The sequence below is a fragment of the Chanodichthys erythropterus genome, chromosome 3 (assembly GCF_024489055.1).
Source record: "Chanodichthys erythropterus isolate Z2021 chromosome 3, ASM2448905v1, whole genome shotgun sequence".
Taxonomy (NCBI): domain Eukaryota; kingdom Metazoa; phylum Chordata; class Actinopteri; order Cypriniformes; family Xenocyprididae; genus Chanodichthys; species Chanodichthys erythropterus.
Genome location: NC_090223.1, coordinates 70,950,946 through 70,970,984, shown reverse-complemented (window position 1 = coordinate 70,970,984; position 20,039 = coordinate 70,950,946). Strand labels below are relative to the sequence as shown.

Sequence of the window (20,039 nt, the reverse complement as noted above, 5' to 3'; positions counted from 1 at the left end):
AGCTCATCGAGGTACTGGTGGGTCGTGTAGGCAGTGACGAGGCTGGAATCTCCCGGTTGGTACAGCAGGTGCAGCGGCAGGGTCATCTGTCGCCCCGTCATTAGTTCGAAGGGGGACACCCGAGTTGACTCCTGCGGAGTGGCTCTAATAGCCATGAGTACCAGGGGAAGTTTCACATCCCAGTCTTTCTGGTTGGCTGACACATATTTTTTTAGCATGCTAACCACAGTTTTATTGGTCCGTTCCACTTGCCCTGACGAGATTGGATGGTGGCTGATGTGCAGCTGGCTCTGTACGCCCAGGAGTCTCCAAATTTGCTGCATGATCTCGGCAGTAAAATGAGTACCTCTGTCGGAGTTGACTCTCAATGGCAGCCCAAATCTGCTGAAAATGTGGTTCATCAGGAGGTATGCTGTAGTCTGGGCCGTGTCGTTCGGTGCTGGAAGACACTCTACCCACTTGGTGAATTGGCACACGAGAAAATACCTGTTTCCTCTCGTCGATCTGGTCAGGGGCCCCACCCAGTCTATCTGGAGGTCTGACCATGGGAATGTGACTCCTCTGCGTTGCAGTGGAGCTCTGTGAGTTGGGTTTGTCGGTTGGAATTGGCAGCACACCAGGCATCCTCTAACATACTCTGCCACATCCTGCTGCATGCCAGGCCAGTATGCCACTTGTTTCAGTGTCTCGTAAGTGGCTCTGGTACCATGGTGTCCAGCACATGGTGCGTCGTGGGCATACATGAGCATAACCCCCATTTGGCCGTGTGGTATCACAAGCCTTGGCGCAGTGAGATCATCAGGGGCATACCACAGAATGTCTTCTTTCAGATGCAGCATGTGCTTGACGTAGTGTAGTCGTTTGAGGTTGGGGTTGTTGTCGAAGTTGGACTTCGTGATCGGGGGGCAGGAGGGGTTTGAGAGGAGGTTTTTAATGGTGTGTATGGCGGAGTCCGAGGCTTGGAGGTCGGCAATGTCATTGTTGGAAAGTTGTGGAGCTAGTGACAGCGGCTGTGGTGTGGGAGCAAGGACGGGAGCAGTACGTTGGCTGCGGGTGACTGCTGCTACAGCAGGGGTGGGTGTTTGGGTGGGGGGTGACCACAGATTACCCCGTAGTGCGCCCGTCTTGGCAAGGGCATCAGTTTGGTCATTCAAGTCTTTGTCCCTGCCAGGTAGTTTCGAATGTCCTTTCACCTTCTTCCAGTAAACGATCATGTTGTCTGTCATCGTGATATCGTCGCATGCTTGGAACAGGTGTTGGTGTTTGACCGGCTTGTTGTTTGCGGTCTTGAAGCCATTTAGTTTCCAGCCTGGGAGGTGGCATGTGAAACTGAGTCGGGCATAGTTTGAGTCTGTGCAAATGAGGAGTTCTTTGATGTTGTGGGCCAGTGCGATTTGGAGGGCGATGAGGATCGCAGCTACCTCCGCATACTGCGATGACTGGGGGCCCAAATTGAAGTGTTGTGGTGGGCAGGGTTGGTCGTTTAACCATAACACCCCTGCACCTGCCTTTAGGATGCCCTCATGGTTGTACGAACATCCATCTACGTAGGCAGTGGGCATACCTTGGCACGCATTCTCTTCGAAGTACCGGTGGCAGGTCGGTTGCTGGTTTTGGGGTATTTCCATCTCCGGTGTCGAAGCTGGAGTGTCATCGGAGCAGTTTTGGCAGGCCGCCAAGCCGTTGCCAAGAGCCGACTTGTGATTTTGGGCGTATCGTGCCTCGACGTTGCGCCCCTGGAGGGCCATCAGCCATGTGGCTATGCGTGAGTTGGTGACTACGCCATCTCGGATGCGTTGGCTGTTGAGGAAGGTGACAGGTTGGTGACAGGTCTCTATTATAACCTTTTGTGCCCCAATGTAGTTGGAAAATCTTTGGATGGCCCATACAGTGCAGAGCAAAGCCTTTTCACAGTCTGAGTATTTGCACTCCGGTGGCAGGAGTGTTTTGCTGGCATACGCTACGACTCTTTTGTCTTGATCGTATCATTGGTAGAGACCAGCGCTCAGGCAGTTCTTGGAGAATCCGGCTTCCAAGTAGAACTCCTTCTTTGGATCGGGGTAAGCCAGACATGGGGCTGTGCACAAATGTCGTTTCAGTTCATTCATTGCACTTGTTTTGGCGTCCGTCCAGACAAACGGGCAGTCCTTTTTCAACAGAGTAGTTAGAGGTCTTGCAATGTCCGAGTAGTTCTCAATGAATTGTCGCGAGTAGTTGCACACACCTAGAAAGCTACGCAGCTCTGAGATGTTAGTGGGAGGTTTGATGGTTTGAATAGCTTGAATGCGGCTGGACTGCGGTTCAATGCCCTGTGAACCGACAAGTAGACCCACGTAGTTGACCTTGGTTCGGCACCATTGTCCTTTGTGGAGGGCAATTTTGGCGCCGGCGGTGGTCAGTTGGTTCAAAACATGATGCCATCAGGTGGTCCGCCACAGTCGTACTTTTCATGAGCACATCGTCCACATAGATGAGGTTCCCTCTCATCCTTGCATCTGGACATGCTTTGTTCAGGAAGATGTTGAATTCAGCTGGTGAGTTGGCATAGCCGAATGGGCACCTTGTAAAAGTGTACTGCCGGTTGCCAAAAGTGAAAGCCAGCTTGTGTTGATCCTCTGGGTGTACGGGTATGGTCCAGAATCCTGATGCCACATCAAGCGTCGAGAAGATAGTGGCCCCTTTGACTCTAGGTAGTTCCTGCTCCAGCTGTGTCATGGGCCACCGTGACAGTGGCACCTGCTGGTTCAGTTTCCTGTAATCAATGGTTGGTCGCCACTTGCCATTTGGTTTGAGAACAGGCCAGATGGGGGCTGAGTATGTGCTGTTGCAAGGACGGATGACACCTTTCTCTTCCATGGAGCGGATAATCTCCTGCACTGGTTCGTGTGAGGCGATGGGAATTTTGTACTGCCTGACAAAGGTGGGAGGAGCGTTTGGGCGCGTTGGAATGCGCACCGTGTGGAGGTTAGTGAGTCCACAGTCTAAAGAGTCTTTGGCAAATGATGCTTTAAATTTGTACAGGACCTGCCTGAGTTTCTGGCGGTCTGCCTCGTACTTTAGGGCATCTGCATCCTTCAGGATTTGTTGGACTTGAGACTCGAACCCTGGGAATGGCTCTTCTGTGGTGGTGTCAGCTGTCAGTGGTGCCGTGTTTTCCTGGGTTTCACAGGCCGGCTGGCTAGAGACTGTGTATACTGCAAGGTGTTGGTCCTCCATCAGTTCCGTTCTGCACACCTGTTCTGTGGGTACCGGCATGATGGCAGTGATGGAGATGGTCTTGAAGGGTGCAGTTAAAACCGTGTTGTCTGGGCTCCCTTCTGGTATCATAGCAGCTGGTATTGACCCGATGACTGGTAACGTGAGTTCAAAGTCATGGAAGTCGTGGCTTACTAGCCATCCCAGCCGGTAGGCCTTGGGAATTCTGATGGGGGTAGCCATGCAGTTGTTAAGCAAAATGTAGATTACACGGGATGACACTTCAGTGAGGGGTGTGGCTTCCAAGGTGAGTCCAAGTTCCACGCTTTCAGGTGAAAGTTGGAAGAAACCCAGTGTGTTATTCAGGTTTTGGCCCTGTCTCATGTTGAGGCGAATAGCGACCCCTTTGGTATAAGCGGGTACTACAGTTTCCTGTTCGTTGACCAGGAAGCAGACTTCTGGAATGGTCTGGCCAGACACGAGGTTCTCAAGGTCAACCGGAACAACAGGGGGCTGTACAGTCATTGGTGCCCACACTACCTCATTAACCATGTCCACGTGAGCTTTGAGGCGAATCAGGAGGTCTGCTCCAATGTAAACATCATGCGTTAGGTCTGGGAGGACCAGAAAGTAATGGGTTAGAAACCGGCCGTTCCATTTCAAGTTCAGAGCGCAGACGCCTTTGGCCGTTGTCATGGCTGACAGGCGAGAGTCTAAAGAGAAACGTGTGCGCTTGTTGACGAATGGGAGGTCCGGTGCGTTTTCCTTGAGAGCATTGAACACGTTATGGTTGATGGCTGAGTTGTCAGCCCACAGTGCGAGGACAGTGTCTGTTATTGTTAAGCCATTCAGCTGCAGGTCTGGTGTGACCTTGGGGCAGAAGGAGTCAGAGTCTGTGGTGAGCTGAAGGGTGCAGAGGAGCGAACTTGAACTTTGCCCTGGTGCTGAGACGGGGTTCCCGCGGCTAGCTGTGGGGTTTCCCGTGACCTCTGTGACCTGACAGTCTGGCTCAGATGACCTGGGTGACTGGAAAGGCCGCGGTTCTCGTACTTGAGCCCAAATTTTCAGCTGTCTGAAGTCCAATAGGGGCTCAAAGCGATCTAGCAAGTCTTTGCCAATGAGCATGGGAAACGTGTCCATCGGTGAGATGTATACGGGGTGTACCAAACTCATTGGACCGATGGTTAGATGAATGGGAGCTATTTGTTGAAGTTGGATCTCAGTTTGGCTGTATGACTGCACATTTAGCTCACATTTTTGTGATTTGAGAGTTCGATTTTGTTTCTTTGCTTCATGTCTGAGTCTTTCAAAAAGGTTAGTTGACATCAAAGTTAGGTCTGCTCCCGTGTCTACAAAGGCCTCAATCCTCACATCGTTTTCCACAGTGATGGCTATGTACAGCTTTCGGGCCACCCCCTTTTCGATAAGGTTTCCCAGGAGTCTTGGTACCGGGGCTTGGGTGCTGACCGATAAGCAAGTGGGGCTGGTGTCATGTGATTCGTTTGGGAGGCAGACAACCAAAACGGCACTTTCTGGTACCGTGGCGTCCTGGTCGTCGGTGGGTTGATGTGAGCTGGTTTGCTCGGAGTGTGCGGTTGTTGGCTGAGGTGACTGTGTGATGAGGTCACTCTGTGATGTACTAACTGACTGTGTGGTAAGTCTCTGGTCAACTGTGAGTTGGGTGTGAGGTTGTGTTAAAGGGCTGTCAGGGCAGACGCTAGGGGCAGACCTTGCTTCTAGTCATAAGGAGTCTGACTTGTCCTTCTTGTCTTCCTTTTTGGGCTTTTTCTGGATCAGTTCTTTCAGAACTTTCAGAATCTCTGCAGACTCGGCTCCTGTGAGGGCTCGGACTTGGACTTGTTTGATGCACGTCGAGAGGCCTTCTGTCTTTGGCGATTGGGGCTTGAGGCTCTATCCGATGAAGGCCAGCCATTTCTGGGTCGCCGGCTGGTCTCCCATGTGGAACCGCCCCTTTGGTTGCTGGCTGGATGTGGCTTGTCCCAGAATCTTTCAGAGTGTCTGCTCTGGTGCTTGGGACGGGCGCCCTCATGGTGAGGCTGCCCTCTGCTGGCTGGGAACTGCCGTGCCTCTCGGTTGAACGGTCTGTCACTGTGGTGTGTGTGTGCGCCCTCTAGGGCTAGTTCTGGGCAGTGATCAGAGACCGGGTAGATGGTTGGATTTTTAACAGTCTTTTCAGATATGGCCCTTTGCTTGGAATAAGCTTTGTAGGCTAAATCTCGCAGCTGTTGAATAGACATACTTCGTGGGCAGGCCAGGACTCCCAGATGATGACTTACTGCAGTGTGCAGGTTTCTAAGAAACAAAGTCTTAAAGTTGAAATCTTCCTCCATTCCTGGTTCGTTGCGTGCTCCGAAGTAGGCCTTTCGTATACGGTTGTAATATGCTTGTGGAGTTTCCAGTCGGCCCTGTTTAAGATCCATGGCCGCGAGGAGCCCTTGGTCCGATTCAGGGTCAGAAAACTCTTTGATCAGAGCCTGTCGCAGCAGCTGGTAGTCTGCTTTGACAGCTTCTGGCTGCCGATCCAGGAAGCTGCGCACGTCACGGCTGGACGTGATGCGGAGTAGATACAACTTGTCCCATGCACTCACGTTGGCCACATTTTGCAACAGGAAGTCAATGTCTTGCAAATACACGTGCACGTCGACACCCCCTGCTGGGTTTGGAGTGAAAGTGGGGATATTCTTTGCTAGCTTGTCCAGCTCTTTGGGAATCACGCCATAGCTCGCAGCGCGGCTTTTCTGGGGTGGTTCCCATCCCTTTGCTCCTGACCATGGTTCTTGGAGGCTGGACGTTTTTGGCAGTGGGCTTTCACCCCCCTCGCGAACTAGGGACTCTTGGCTGGGGCACTTAGGTCCAGTGGCTAGAGGGAGCTGCATGGCATGCAAGTCTCCTCCCAATTCGCTTTGCAGTTTATAGGAATGCTTTAGTTCTCGGTGCACAGTGTCCAATTCATCTCTAAGATAGTCTCTTTGCTGTTTCAGAGCAGTGATCTCACTTCGGGCCAGTTTAAGGTGATTTTCACAGGCCCGGGCTTTAGCAACTCTTTCTTTCAGTTCAATCTCTGCTCTTGCTAGGAGAGCTTCACCTTGCTGGAGTTTTCCAGTTAGTTCCTCTATGGATTGCTTTTCCATCTGCTCTCTGCGCCCCGTCTCCAAGTGGAGCTCTTCGAGGGCCTTTTGGAGTCTCTCGACTTCCTCCTGTAGCTCAGGATCAGATTCCTCCGCTGTCCTACGCTGATCTGCGGTCTCGAGGAGTAGCTGATCAAGACGATGTTGGGTCTGAGCCTGGTTCCTTCGGGCTTCCTCAGCCTGGAGCTTGAGCGCCGCGACTTCCTGCTCCAGAAGTGCATTGCTCCTTTCATTGAGCCTTGCCTGGGCGATGAGGTTGTGGGCGAGGCCTCCGATGAGTCTTGCCCATTCTTTGTGACTGTAGCTCTGCATCGGATCGTGGGCCATCAGTCGATTCAAGTCCCCGTCCAGCTGCTCGCGGCTCAGGTGCTGGAGGATGCCGGCGGCATTGGGCAGGAACGGGTTGGTCATGACGCCCAGCCAGGTCTCGAGATGGTCCCAGTGGGTGTCAGGGCTGGATGCTTGTGACATAGTGGCTTCTACTGTTGATGAGAGAAAGACAGCACAACAAAGACAAGAATCAATGCAAGCTTGCGCAGGGACTAACGGTTACGTAATACGTAATTAGATAATTCTTTCGTGTGGTTCCAGTTAACTGGTGCAGACAGTTAATGGAAGGTAGGTTAGACACTTAATTGTCGAACCAAGGATGACCCCGTAGGTCAATTCGTGTGAGTGAGTGCCGGATTGAAAAATAAATTTTGACAGGCGGGGCTTTGCAAGTCCTCTAATGACTCTGGCTGCTCGGCCGTCTTATCTATTATTCAGCTTCCGTGGTGGCTCTCACAGGTTCTGCTTCTACGTGAACTGAAAAAAAACAAACACAGCAGAAAGGCAAACAGAACAGAATGGGATGGATGCAATTAAATGAGAAAATAAATAGAGATGAGCCGGATACTCGGCTGAAACGAGTATCCGGTACGGATAAAGCACTTCTGCCGAGTACGAGTATTATACGAGTAATACGAGTCAATATCTGTGCTCGGATTGAATGAAAATCATCATTGGGTAGCTGATTGTGTCAGCGTTCTGTGATAGGCTAGTCACAGCGCCACTCCCCTACACACATACAGATGTATTTTGTTGCTGTGTCTCGCTCTGCTCACTCACAGTGAAGCCTCGTTTACACTGCACGCGTGTGCGGCGCGTTACGGCTGCGTCCCAGAAGCGCCTCGACGCAGCGTTTCGCTAAAGATAGGCACCTCGCCTATTTTGGACGGACGCCGCGTCCAAGACACGCAGCTCAAATACAAAATAAAGTCAAAATAATCACCCTGTGTAAACTCCCGCTCATATTTCACATCACTAGGAGGCCCGCTCTCTCTCTCTCTCTCTCTCTCTCTCGCTCTCCCTACTCACTCTCTCACACACACACACCTGGTATGGGAATAAAAAAATAAAAAAGAACCAAAAAAAAAAAAATCACACTGATCATAAAAAAATTAAAAGTTAAAAAAGAAAGTTATGTTGTTCATTACATTTTACTTCATAATTGCACTGCATTGTTTTGTTTTCATTGTTGCAAAACTTGTTCTGTAATATAGTTTGCTATCGTGATCAAAACCATTGATCTGAAGCTCAATCCTGATGCTGTCCTGTAAATATTTTTCTAATCAGCAATAAATCTAACAATTTCTGATCAACCCATATCAATTGCATGCTTAAAATAACCTACCGGTTAAAGCCCCGCCCATTTCAAGACCAGCCCTGCCTACTTCCGGGTTAGGCCCCACCCACTCCGAGTACAGATACAGATACAGATAATTCATATGGTTAACAGATACAGATACAGATAATGCTGTACTCGCTCATCCCTAAAAATAAAGCAGACAACAAATAGAAAGGAATAGACGTAGAATAGCAATAAAATAAAAACGTGAAGGGCTAAAGGGGAGAAATTGAGCTTAAACTTCCTATCACCTCTGGGATTATGACGGGGCCAGGCGAGGGCGCCGTTGCGTCATAAAACTGAGAGGGAGGGTATGGCTTAAAAGTAACAGCGTTGGCCAGAACCTAAAGGAATGAAAGATATGTAATATCTTGTAGTTTTCACTAAGGGAAGGGACTGTACGTTGTTACTCTAGGCCTGGGGTGAATTGCGAGTGCCCAGATGAGAACTCAGTGATGGGGCAGCCTCTCCTAGACGTTCCCACACCTGACTGCGGTGTCCGCGGACGTCCTGTCCTCCTTGCACCACGACGCAGCCTCTCAAACAGTGACCTTCAGCACAATTGCGTTTTCAGGCGAGGTATTAACGCCGACGGCCAGATTGGCAGGTCAAAATTGAATTTTTCCCAACCCCTGAGTCTGACCCCGCAGGCAGTTACTCAAAGGGCGGTTCTGTCGAGCAGAAACAGGGAAATTAAACAAAATTGCCTTGGGTTCCAACTGGACTCGTCGCCTCCCTGCACCTGACACCCCCAACCTGCTAATGTCTCTGCGTGCTGCCCGTGGTGTGAGGCCAGAAACGTCCTGCGATTCACGCACAGGCACGTGTCAGATTCGCCAGGCCAGGCAACTCCACTTCACTGGAACCCACTGGAACAACCGTCAACTCACCACCGGGTGCTAGAGGGCCTTGTCTGCAAGTACACAAACAGTCAAGTAAACACAACTTAATTGTACATTCAAATCTCAATTTAAATCTTGTTTAAACTAAATTTAAATAATCAAGTGTGTAGGATAACAGGATAGGGGTCTTAACTGAGCTGGAAGCCGGACAAAAGGCGAAATAAAACAAAACAATTCAGATGCATTTGATTCAAATTTGAATTGAACTCTTGTTCAATTAAATTGAAATAAATGCACAGAAGAACAGCATGGGGCAAAGAGAGGAGAAAGCCTTCCCTATTTGTGAATTCCCTAATGGGGAGTGCTTCTTGGTAAGCAGAATGCCAACTGATTGACACTACTTAATCTTAAATTACAATTGAATGTTGTTCAATTAAATTTAAAAATAAGTGTATGAAATAAGGGAGGCTTGGGTGTGTGTGTGTATGTTATTGCCAGCCAATAACATACAGGACACAGGACTAAGAGTGAATAGAATACCGCATTAAGTAATACAAGGGAAAGAATTTCCGAAGTAAATAAAGCAAAATAAATAACAAAACAACAAAAAAACAATTACTAATAAAATAAAATAAAATAAAATAAAATAATAACTCAAGAGAAAGAGAGGGAGAAGAACAAACAAAACTGAGTTAACCCAAAGGAGTAGAATGGAGTAACGTAAAATAAAAATAGAATGGAATAGAATAGAATAGAATAGAATAGAATAGAATAGAATAGAATAAATCTGTGACCAAAGGAACCAAGGAGAGGAAAGGACACACAGATGGCAGGGAATTGACTTCCGGATCCGTCCACACGGGGGAGCACTTCCAGGAAGTGAATTCTCTGGTTGGAAGGGCAACTTAATCTAAATTAAAAATTTAAAACGTGTTTAAACCAAATTTAAATAAGTAAACCACCTTCCAAAAACGATTGGAAAGCATAACCATCAACAAACAGTTATAACAGCAACGTTGAAGTAGTCACGGGCGAATTTGGAGACAATTCAGTTCAAAGTACGGAGAGCAGCTTTAACTCAGAACGTCCAAACGGTGGCGTTACTGAGTCCACACAACAATGAAGTAGGGAGGGGTGCCCCACCTGGACAGACTGCCCTCTGGCGTCTGGTCAGCGTTACTGCATCCACCTCTGTGATATTTTTAAATTAGCGTTTCAGCTGATCTAACTGCACATATCACATACAAACTCTTTTTAGAATCTCGGCGGATTCTTCTGTGCCAGTTCACTGGACTGGTGCAACCTTTTATCCTAAGTATAAAACTTTGGAACCTCAGGGTTTAGTGACCCCGTTTTTGCACAAATTTTAGTGCACAAATATGTAACTGCAGGATAATTCACTGCTGTTATTAGTCACGCTGGATCAGGGCGTTTTTTCGACTGGCTCCAACTTTACAAGTCAAATCGGATAAAGCAGGTAAACTGTTTTCAGATTAGACTTGTATTTGGTAACGTATTTTGGGTAGCTAGTCCAATTAGTTACCAAGGGAGCGAGACGCTATTTTTGAATAATTGGACGACACAAATAATTCAATTAAAATAGCGGCAGATAAGGCCTTTTGCAGAGATTAAATAGGAAACTCGCTACAAAATCTCGTTTCAGAATACGCTTAATGACGATCAATTCGTTTCATTCAAGCGGAAATTAATATTCAAAACTGTAACTTACTGCAAAGATTGTCGTCCTTCACAGATAAGAGCTTGACATATTAATGGACTGCAGTGTATTTCACGTTCAACAATTTACTACCGTGTTTTTAGACACAAAAGCAGCTTGTTAACGGTGAGTAGTGTGAGGACTCGTGCGTCTTCTCACTGAATAAAGCGCGCATGAACATTAAATCACACACCAATTATTCTACCTTGCTTTTTTTTTCAACAACCAAGTTTAAAACGATGCTCGCGAATACTCCACCAAATAAATGTAGCGATGTACAGTTATTAATCAATTTATGGATGAAATATGAATATCATAATTCAGAAAGCTTTATGACGTTCATATATCGACCCAACGGGGAATTAAACATATATGGTGAATTAACTACAACGAATTATAATCAATCACATATATGATTAGTTCTGGTTGAATAATTATGTGGAAAACTATCAGTTCATCCACCGAAACGGACAATTATCCACAGATTATCATGACAGAAATGTTATTCTCGGGCCGGGAGACTAACTTTCTATCATAGCCTTCAAATATAGAGCAAGGATATTAGAATCAGAACGTTAAAGTGACTCGGTTGTTGCTAAAATGAGCAAGTGAACAAAAAGCATGGATAAAATGAGTTTAATATACGAAACGGGTAATACACAGGTTATACGGCTAAATGGACACAAGTAAATACAAATACATACAAAGTAGAGGGAAAGGCAGAAACGAAAGAGATGATCAAAGCAGGTCAAATTGCAACAGTTCACCTTTAAGAGCCAGCAAGGAAACTCAGTATTTAAGATCGTAAAAACGTTATACTTGCATAGGTTAGTCAGGGTGCTTGGAGTTTCGGAGCGCTCGGTTTGATAGTTGCTTCTTCTTCCGGAGGTTGTTTCGGCGAAGTTTCAAACGAAGGTTTAACTGTTGTAATATGACCGGAAAATAAAGAAGAGAGTCCGTCTTGACGGCAGGAACTCGTGCAGAAAACTTGTGCATCCAAAAGACGCGTGTTGTGGTATTTTAAAGACAACAGACCAGAACGCCTTACTGATAACGTCCTCCAATGATAGCGTTGCAATTTGGCGGTTCTCCACATCCCTTTGTCCTGTCCACGGTTAATTTATGGTATGTCAAATCGGTGCATTTTCTTCATAGTACTATTACAAATTGAACGATGCATTTGACAGAAATGTAACGTACATGGGTGAATAGCTCGGACTCACAGCTTTACGGAGAGGCCAAACTCGACAGGTGTCTCTCATCACATAAAGAAGATACACTTTCTACTCTAATACTATCGTTTAACATGAAAACTAACCTACTACAGTCAATCCTACGATTCTACATTAGTAACACATACATGCAACAAGCACCATAATGGCAGATACATTCATATTTGCAGGTATAATATTTGTGTATACAGTCTTTATGTAGGGCTTTGTATGTGTGTGTGTGTCTGTGGGTGCGTGCGTGTATTTTCCTTTTTTATGACCGTTTGGAATTCGGGCCTGTCTTTCGAAACCCGATCCGTGGCGTTCACATCTCCTTTGAAGTCACAGAGGAGAGGTTTGGGACTTATCGAAATAGTCATAAAAAGAAGGTCTCGTGATCCATTAGTGTCTGCCGGGCCGGAATCGATGTAAGATTTACAAACCAAAGTTCCGTGAATTGAGGCTTAAACACAGTTTATGGTGGGACCTGCTCATCCTTGAGACTGTGCAGACCCTACACTTCAGTGGAATGAAATCACATAAATAGGATTAATTTACATTTAAATTATTTATACTTGAACATACTCTTAACTCTTACAACTATTATTTCCACTTCAGAAATGACACCAGAAAGAGGTGATACCAAAATGGAGAGAGTGATGTTGAAATGCATTCGGACACCATTACAGGTGAACACTGGACATTGTTTCTGTGACAAAGTTTTCATTCTGTTTTGTATTTAATATTTTATCTTTTTATTTTGCATAAATTCTAATTCATAAAAATATGACTGTGTTACATTCATGCCTTCCCGGACTCCAGTTCCCAGCATCCTCTTGTTCTCCACACCTGTCTGCACTTCCCTCATCAGTCTTCCCTCCATCTCCCCGGATTCCCAGCACCTGTTGTCCTCGTCAGCACTCCCTTTAAGTTGGACTCACTCCCTGCACTCCTTGTCTGTTCTTGTTGTTATTTATTGTGTGTTAAGCTGTCATTCTGCTCCTTGTTACAAATAAAGCCATTATTATTGTTGATTTCCATACTTGCCTAATCTCTACAGCACCAGCACGTAAGTTGACTGTTGAGTGATTATTAACATCTGACAGGTGAAAAATAAAGTATTTTTCTATATTTGGGTCTTACAGGGTTAGAAAGGATATGAAATAGCTTTAAAACCATGTCGGCTGGCAGTATTTGTCATATATCTGTTCTCTCCTCATCTCCATTACTCCTTTGTTTTGTCTCCTTATCTTGCTCTGTCTCTTCCCCTCCTAATGCTGAGCTTTTTTCATTTCTGAAGGCTACTAATTGTATTATATTAGTTCACAATATGGACACAATCATTATTAATCTGATGAAAACAGCTTCTCAAATGTTTCTTGTCCCCTCACAATGACAGTTAGTAATTATAACATTACATAGGCCTATTTTTAATTCAAACTGGCGAAATTAGACAAGGTTATTAGTTTGTCACGAATGTGGCCAGAGATTGTATATAATGGGGAGATAAGAGGGTCTGTATCTCTTACCATTGGAGAAAGCGTAACGGCTAACTTAATCACATGTGGCACCTCTCAGCCTATCATGTAATGGCAGTGACGTCAGTCGCAACGTTCCCTAGTCTGCCTTCTCTTAAAAGATACATTTTTATCAAGCTAAAATCTACATATAGTTCCCCAAAAAAGTATTTTTTAGTGTAAAACATTCTGAAGATTAGCAAACAGGCTGTCCATTAATTAAATGATTAGCTATTTCCCCAAAAAAAGCTGTTTAATCAGTATAGTGAAGCCTCTCATCCATTGACTTCCATTCAAAAAACAGCCTCTGGTCTCCTTCCCTGCATACTGTGGGGGGTGGAGTGTTAGCATTAGCCATTACGCTTTTTTGGCTAAAGGTTGCAGGCTTGCCTTCCAGTGGCTTTGATGTGGCTCCCACACCTTCTCCTCCGCACCACCGGAGGGAGCCGTCACCTGAATATTGACTTTCCATCATTTGGACTACGTTTCCCATAGGCCCTCATTCCTGGGACTGATTGCACACGCACCTGCACCACATCACACTCACACTATTTAAGCCACACACGCATCCACATATTGCGAAGTCATTACTTTAGATTTATATAAAGTAATACTTTTGATTTTTATATTACGTTGCTCATGCAAGTGGCAAATCATTTAAACATAAGCTGTATGTTAAAATCACAAACATTTTGACACACTATCAACGCCTAAATGAATCTACAGCGGTCAGGTGGTACAGCGGCCACGTGGTACATGTGGGAGCTTTCAGAAAACTCCCAGCTTACAAGCTGTAATTATGAGCTCTACGAGGATGTGAACGCTTTTTACAAGCTAGAATCTCATAACTACAGGAATTACGAGGCCGCGTGAATGCACCTTTACTCCCCTCGATATGAGGGTTCATAGCATTCAGCTGAGTTCTGCTCTCCAGGATGCCCGTCTCTACGCGTGGGTTTGAGTTGCTTACTGCCCCTTCTGCAGTCGCTCTTACTTGCTCTCTTCTCTGAAGAATGCGTTGTTGAGAATCTGTATTCAGACAGGGTTGGCCAAGACTAAGTTTGGGCCTCCCTGGTAGCATTAGGGTCCCAGAAGCCTTGGAGCAGCCTTGATAGGCTTTCTACGGAAGGCCTCTTTGAGGCTCAGCTTGGGCTGTTGGCCATAGGGAATGCTGCCACTGACAGCCTATGTGCGACCCGAGGGTCCCGAGTTGCTATCTGGCGTTTCTTTCGAAACTGCTTGACGTTTGTCTAGCCATCTTTTGGCATGCACTCTCCTTAAGCATGGCGGCGTGGGTATATCATTCCCTAAAGTGTACTGAAACGCAGAGTTGAGTTCCCTTTCAAAAGGGAACGTCTCAGGTTCCGCATGTAACCATGGTTCCCTGAGAACAGGGAACGAGACTCTGCATTGCCCTGGCATACTTCAGGGCTGCCTGCTGAACAGTCTCTCAAGTCATTAAGATACTGACTGGTTCTTTTGGCGCTCCTTATATACTTCTGGGTCGCACTATTATGATGTCATAGGCTGTTGCCGGCCAATGGTATTGGAGTGTTTTGATTCTTAGCTTTCAGACATCGGTTTACAAGTGGTGTTCCTCAAAGCGTACTGAAACGCAGTCTCATTCCCTGTTCTCAGGGAACCATGGTTACATGTGGAACCTGATACGTTTTGTGGTCTTATTTCAGTGTCTTAAGTTTTTTGTTTTTTCCATAACCATGCATAAATGTTATTCCTTCAAAAAACAAACATGTACATACATGTTCCTCACATATTATGGTAGCCTAGTTTGTGCTGAATACAGTGTAATGACACTTTTTCCATTAATATGTTTATGAACAACTGAAAAAAGCACAAATGTCAGGGCATGTCAAAACTTCTCCAGGGCCCCAAAACAGCATCAGACTCCAGAGGGTTAACAAAAAGCCACAATTTACACTGGATAAATTAATAAAGCAGAGTAGTGACATGTAACCTGGCAAGTATCATCACTCACCAACTTGCAACACAGACCGCCTTGCTAAAACACACATATGTAGGTGATGCAGAATTGATAAAAGTAACTATAATAATATTAAAAATATAATAAAAATAATATTATTGCTGGTGGGCCAGTTTTGGCTGCGTTCTACTGAATTAATAGGAAACTAGATTAAAAAAGAAATTTGAGGCAAACTTTAGGTTGGGTTGACAAAGCCGGACCAGAAAGTTTGAATTAGTTTTAAAATGTTGAAGTTTGAAGGTTTTCAGTTTAAAGTAGTTAAAATTTGCTGGCAGTTCAGAACACAATGAGCAATCCAGTCATTATACAGATCAGTGTTTCCTTCATGTTCACAAATGCATTGTTGTTACAAATAGTGTCACTGAGTATGGGCATTTAATGTCAGATATAGGGAACTATATTTAATCAATGCAAAGACTTTAATGAATGAAACATGCTTTAAGCCAAAAAGACAAAACTGAAAACAGAACAACAGAGAATACCGTAATAATAATTGTTATTAAAGAATATAAATTATGAGATTTGCATTAGTTAAATGTATTATTTATATTAATCATAATCATTTAGGTTTCAGGGATGACTGAGGTCTTTCTGCAGAAATGCCATCATACAGTGATTTTAAGAGTCAACAGTTTGTGTTTTAAGATGATTATTTGTTGTTTGTGTGTTTTAATTATGAGCCATTTATTGTTTTATTATTATATTTATGTTAGTATAACAGAGTTAGAATTGTAATTAGTTTAGTTGTGAATCTTCTGTAACCATGGTGTTGTGTCTGTTTAAAATGTTATGCTGGGTAAATATGCTCTGCCCACTAGGGGTCAGTAGTAACCTGAAGTGTTTAGGAACATAAAGAAGCAGAATAAAAGGATGGTGTGTTAAGCTACTGCACACTTATTACTGCTGCATTTTCTTTTATTAATATTAATGCAAAATATAACATTTTGGTGATGAGGATGGCAGCACTGTTTACCTATGCCTGCTTTGTTCCTGCCATGCCCGAGTCAGCCCTCGGTACTGATAAATACTTGGCAGAAGATGTCTTAAAACTCGTCACCATCTATGCCAGAAGAGAGAAAGCGCGCCAGTTTACTACAATGCCTGGGAGAGTCAGTACAGCCTGTACAGCAAAAACTGCGCAGACTTCCCTTATTACTTAGAAATGCAGTTTCCAAAGAACTTTGCCTTTTGCAAACTGTAGCATATGTACACGTATCAGGATAATCAATAAACTTTAGAATGTTCAGAATGCTTTTAGCATGCTGGACTGGGTTGTAAAATCTCATCTCGGCTCCGACCGGTCTGCAAAAGATGAGCCCACTTGACAACTTTGCGGCCTGGCCGAAACTAAACAGAGATGTCCACTTCCAGCTCTTGGGACATCAAAGGGTCACTCATGTGGACTACGGACCAGATCACATTCCAACACACACCACACACACACAGACACATACAGAAACACACAAACATACATTTTTGACTGTATATGTAAAATACAACTATGCCAAAATATACCCATCCTGTATTTCGAGCGTATGCATGTTTCCTAGTGTTTAAATTAGTGTATTTGTGCTAGTGTGCATTTTAATGATGGAATTTTGTCTGTAAACCATAACTTCTTTTATATGCCTTTCTGATCTATCGAGTTTGATCTCTCCGTAAAGCTCCGGACTCGAGCTATTCACTGCTGACAAATGCATTTTTCTATGTGTTTAATGATACTGTGAAGAAAATACTTCATCTCGAAATCTGAGCTGATAGTCATAAATTCAGCTAGGAGACCAAACAAAGGAACTTTGCCCGCCAAATAGTGCTGCGCATCTATTGGCCGCTACAATTCAGGAGGTGTGTTAGCTTGGGTTTCCATAAAAACAATGACACACACCTTTTCCGTTGTCTCCCGTTTGTCTCTCGACTGCCCCTGAACTGCCTCAGGCGACGGCGCTGTCATCACACGCTCTCCTTCCGGGACGACCATCTCCTTGGACTCTCTCTCTCTTCTTTCTTCTCCGTCATCTTACGTGTCAGTTAAACCTTGTTTGAAAACCCCGCCGGAGAAACCCTCTCGGAAAGGACCAACCAAGCCAGGCGCATTGAAACTCTGCTGCACACCGACTGGAACCATGAGCAAGTATTATAATTTCTCTGAAATTTGTTTAAACTGATTTCTGTGCTGGCTTTCAAAGGGGTTAACTGTCATAATTTGCCGTTCTTTGACCATCCTTCCTGTCCTGTCTCTACGTTCCCTTTGTATATATTTGCATATTCTGTATTTAGACGCATAACCTCTGTAGTCGTAGTTTGCATATATTAAACACATTATTCATGCTCGATTGTTCTTTTTGCTCATTTCAACAAAAGCCAGGTCACTTTAACGTTTCGATCCTATATCCTTGCTTTACGTTTGGATGCTATCATAGGAATTTATCCTTGTGGCCAGAGGATAACATTTCTGTCGTAATAGTCTGTGGATAACTTACCGGTTTGCTGGACGGACCGATAGTTTTCTACATAATTATTAAACCAGAACTAAGCATATATGTAATTGATTATAATTTGTTGTAATTAATTCACCATATATGGTTAATTCCCCCTTGGGCCGGTATATGCATAATAATTATTCATAAAGCTTTATGAATTATTATATTCATATTCCACCCATAAATTGATTAATAACTGTACAAATCACTACAACATTATGTGGGAAGATGATTAGTATTTTGTAATGAGTAGACATTGATGTGCCCCTGCAGTTACTCATCTCTTGTTCAGTTGTTTATTACACAACACCCTTAATAATATTTCTGTTGTTCAACAGGTCATGCACTCACAGCGCTTAAACGAGGCTCCTCTCAAGGCTTGGGTCATCATCAGCTCCAGTGGTGAAGTTTCCTCAGCCCATTGTACATGCATGGTGGGTGTTGCAGAGACATGCACTCACGATGAGGCCCTACTATTCAAAATGGAAGCAACCGTTAGGTGCAGGGAAATGAGAACTGTCACTGACAAACCTGCATATTGGATCTTACCAAGCAATGTAAACAAAGTACATTCTGAGGTAGGACACCAGATTGATTATACTTCTGCTTCTGCCACACGGAAATCCCTGAACTGTCTTCTTAATGCTGAGACTTTTAGCAAGCCTGGTTTGAGGACTTTTGCCAGGAATCTCACTACACCACCACCAACACACTCAGAGTTAACCCAATTCTATGAAGATCTTCATAAAGCTGATGGCAAATCTGCTATATTGAGTGTGCTGCCACATTATTGCGAAGAGTTCAAGGATCCTGTGCAGTTTGTCACAAATGCTCAATCCCTTCTCTGCCTACGTGACACCAGTCTTGACAAGTGTGATTTCTCAATTGTGGAACAGCACTGCCAGGAAAAAAAAAACAAGCTTGTGTTTCAGAACAACAGGCTGAACAAATCGAAAAGATCACACGCACACAGCATAAATCATCTTTCTGGTTTGCTGCTCGGGCAGGCAGAATCACTGCCTCTAATATGCATGATGTTTATGCTACTGATGTGAAGTCACCAGCTCTGTCAACAGTAAAGAAGATTTGCTATCCACAGGACAGCAAATGTACCTCAGCTGATCTTAGCTGGGGTACAACACATGAAAATGCAGCAAGAAAAGCCTATATTAAGAAAAACCAGGAACAACACAGTAACCATCGTGTGTCAGCATGTGGGTTTTTCATTAACCCCAATTACCCTGAAGTTGGTGCATCACCTGATGGCATAGTTACATGCACTTGCTGTGGTAAAGGCTGTGTCGAGATCAAGTGCCCATCCAAGTTTAAATATAACACCATCGAGGAGGCATGTTTTGCCAAAGATTTCTATCTCAAACTTGTGGATGGAAGGCTACAGTTAAAACAAGACCACCGATATTACACGCAAGTTCAGACACAAATATTTGTGTCAAATAGCAGCTACTGTGATTTTGTGGTTTGGACACTCAAAGACTGTGTAGTTCTAAGAATTGATCCAGACCCTGAGTTTTGGAGGGAACGCCTTCAGAAGGCTCAACAGTTTTTCATCAGAGTTTCCCTCCCTGAGATAATTGCACAACACTTCACCCAAAAAGTCTCTGGAACACCAGTCAGCAACAGAAGATTGCCTCTAGGAGAAATTCAACAAAATGTGAGAAAGACAGGTAACAGAGATAAAAAGAACGCAGAGAAACAAAAACGGCTCTGGTGTCTCTGTAATGGATCTGAGGACAAAGAAGACATGGTGGCATGCGATAATAAAAACTGTAGGGTCCAGTGGTTCCATCTGAGTTGTGTTGGACTTGAGGAGACCCCTGCAGCAGATGATGTCTGGTTTTGTCCACCTTGCATCACAAGCAAATGTGGTTTGTAGTTCATTCAAAAATGAAGTTTCTCTCATCATTTACTCCACCCTCAGTCCATCCCCTATGTACAGGACATTGTGGATGTAATGAGGGTGGAGTAAATGATGAGAGAAATTTCATTTTTTTAGATCAAGTGTAAGTTTAGTTATTTTGCAAAATGTTGTGTTACAAACATTGCATCTGAGATCAGTTATTTATTACTCTGATTACAATTTATTTTGCTTATTGTTAGATTCTATGACAATTATACATTTATAAAATGTTTTTGCTCACTTGAAGTAATTTTGCACATTATACATTGTTACAAAGTTATCTTGCACATTATTATACATTGTTACAAACAGTTTTATATTTGAATTAATGTATTTAAA

General features: G+C 44.4%; 1 protein-coding gene across 1 annotated transcript in view; it reads right to left on the bottom strand.

The window, feature by feature from the left end:
- Positions 1–20,039, bottom strand: part of LOC137005681 (uncharacterized) — a 1,355,627-nt gene that overhangs the window by 37,266 nt on the left and 1,298,322 nt on the right. The window lies entirely within an intron of this gene.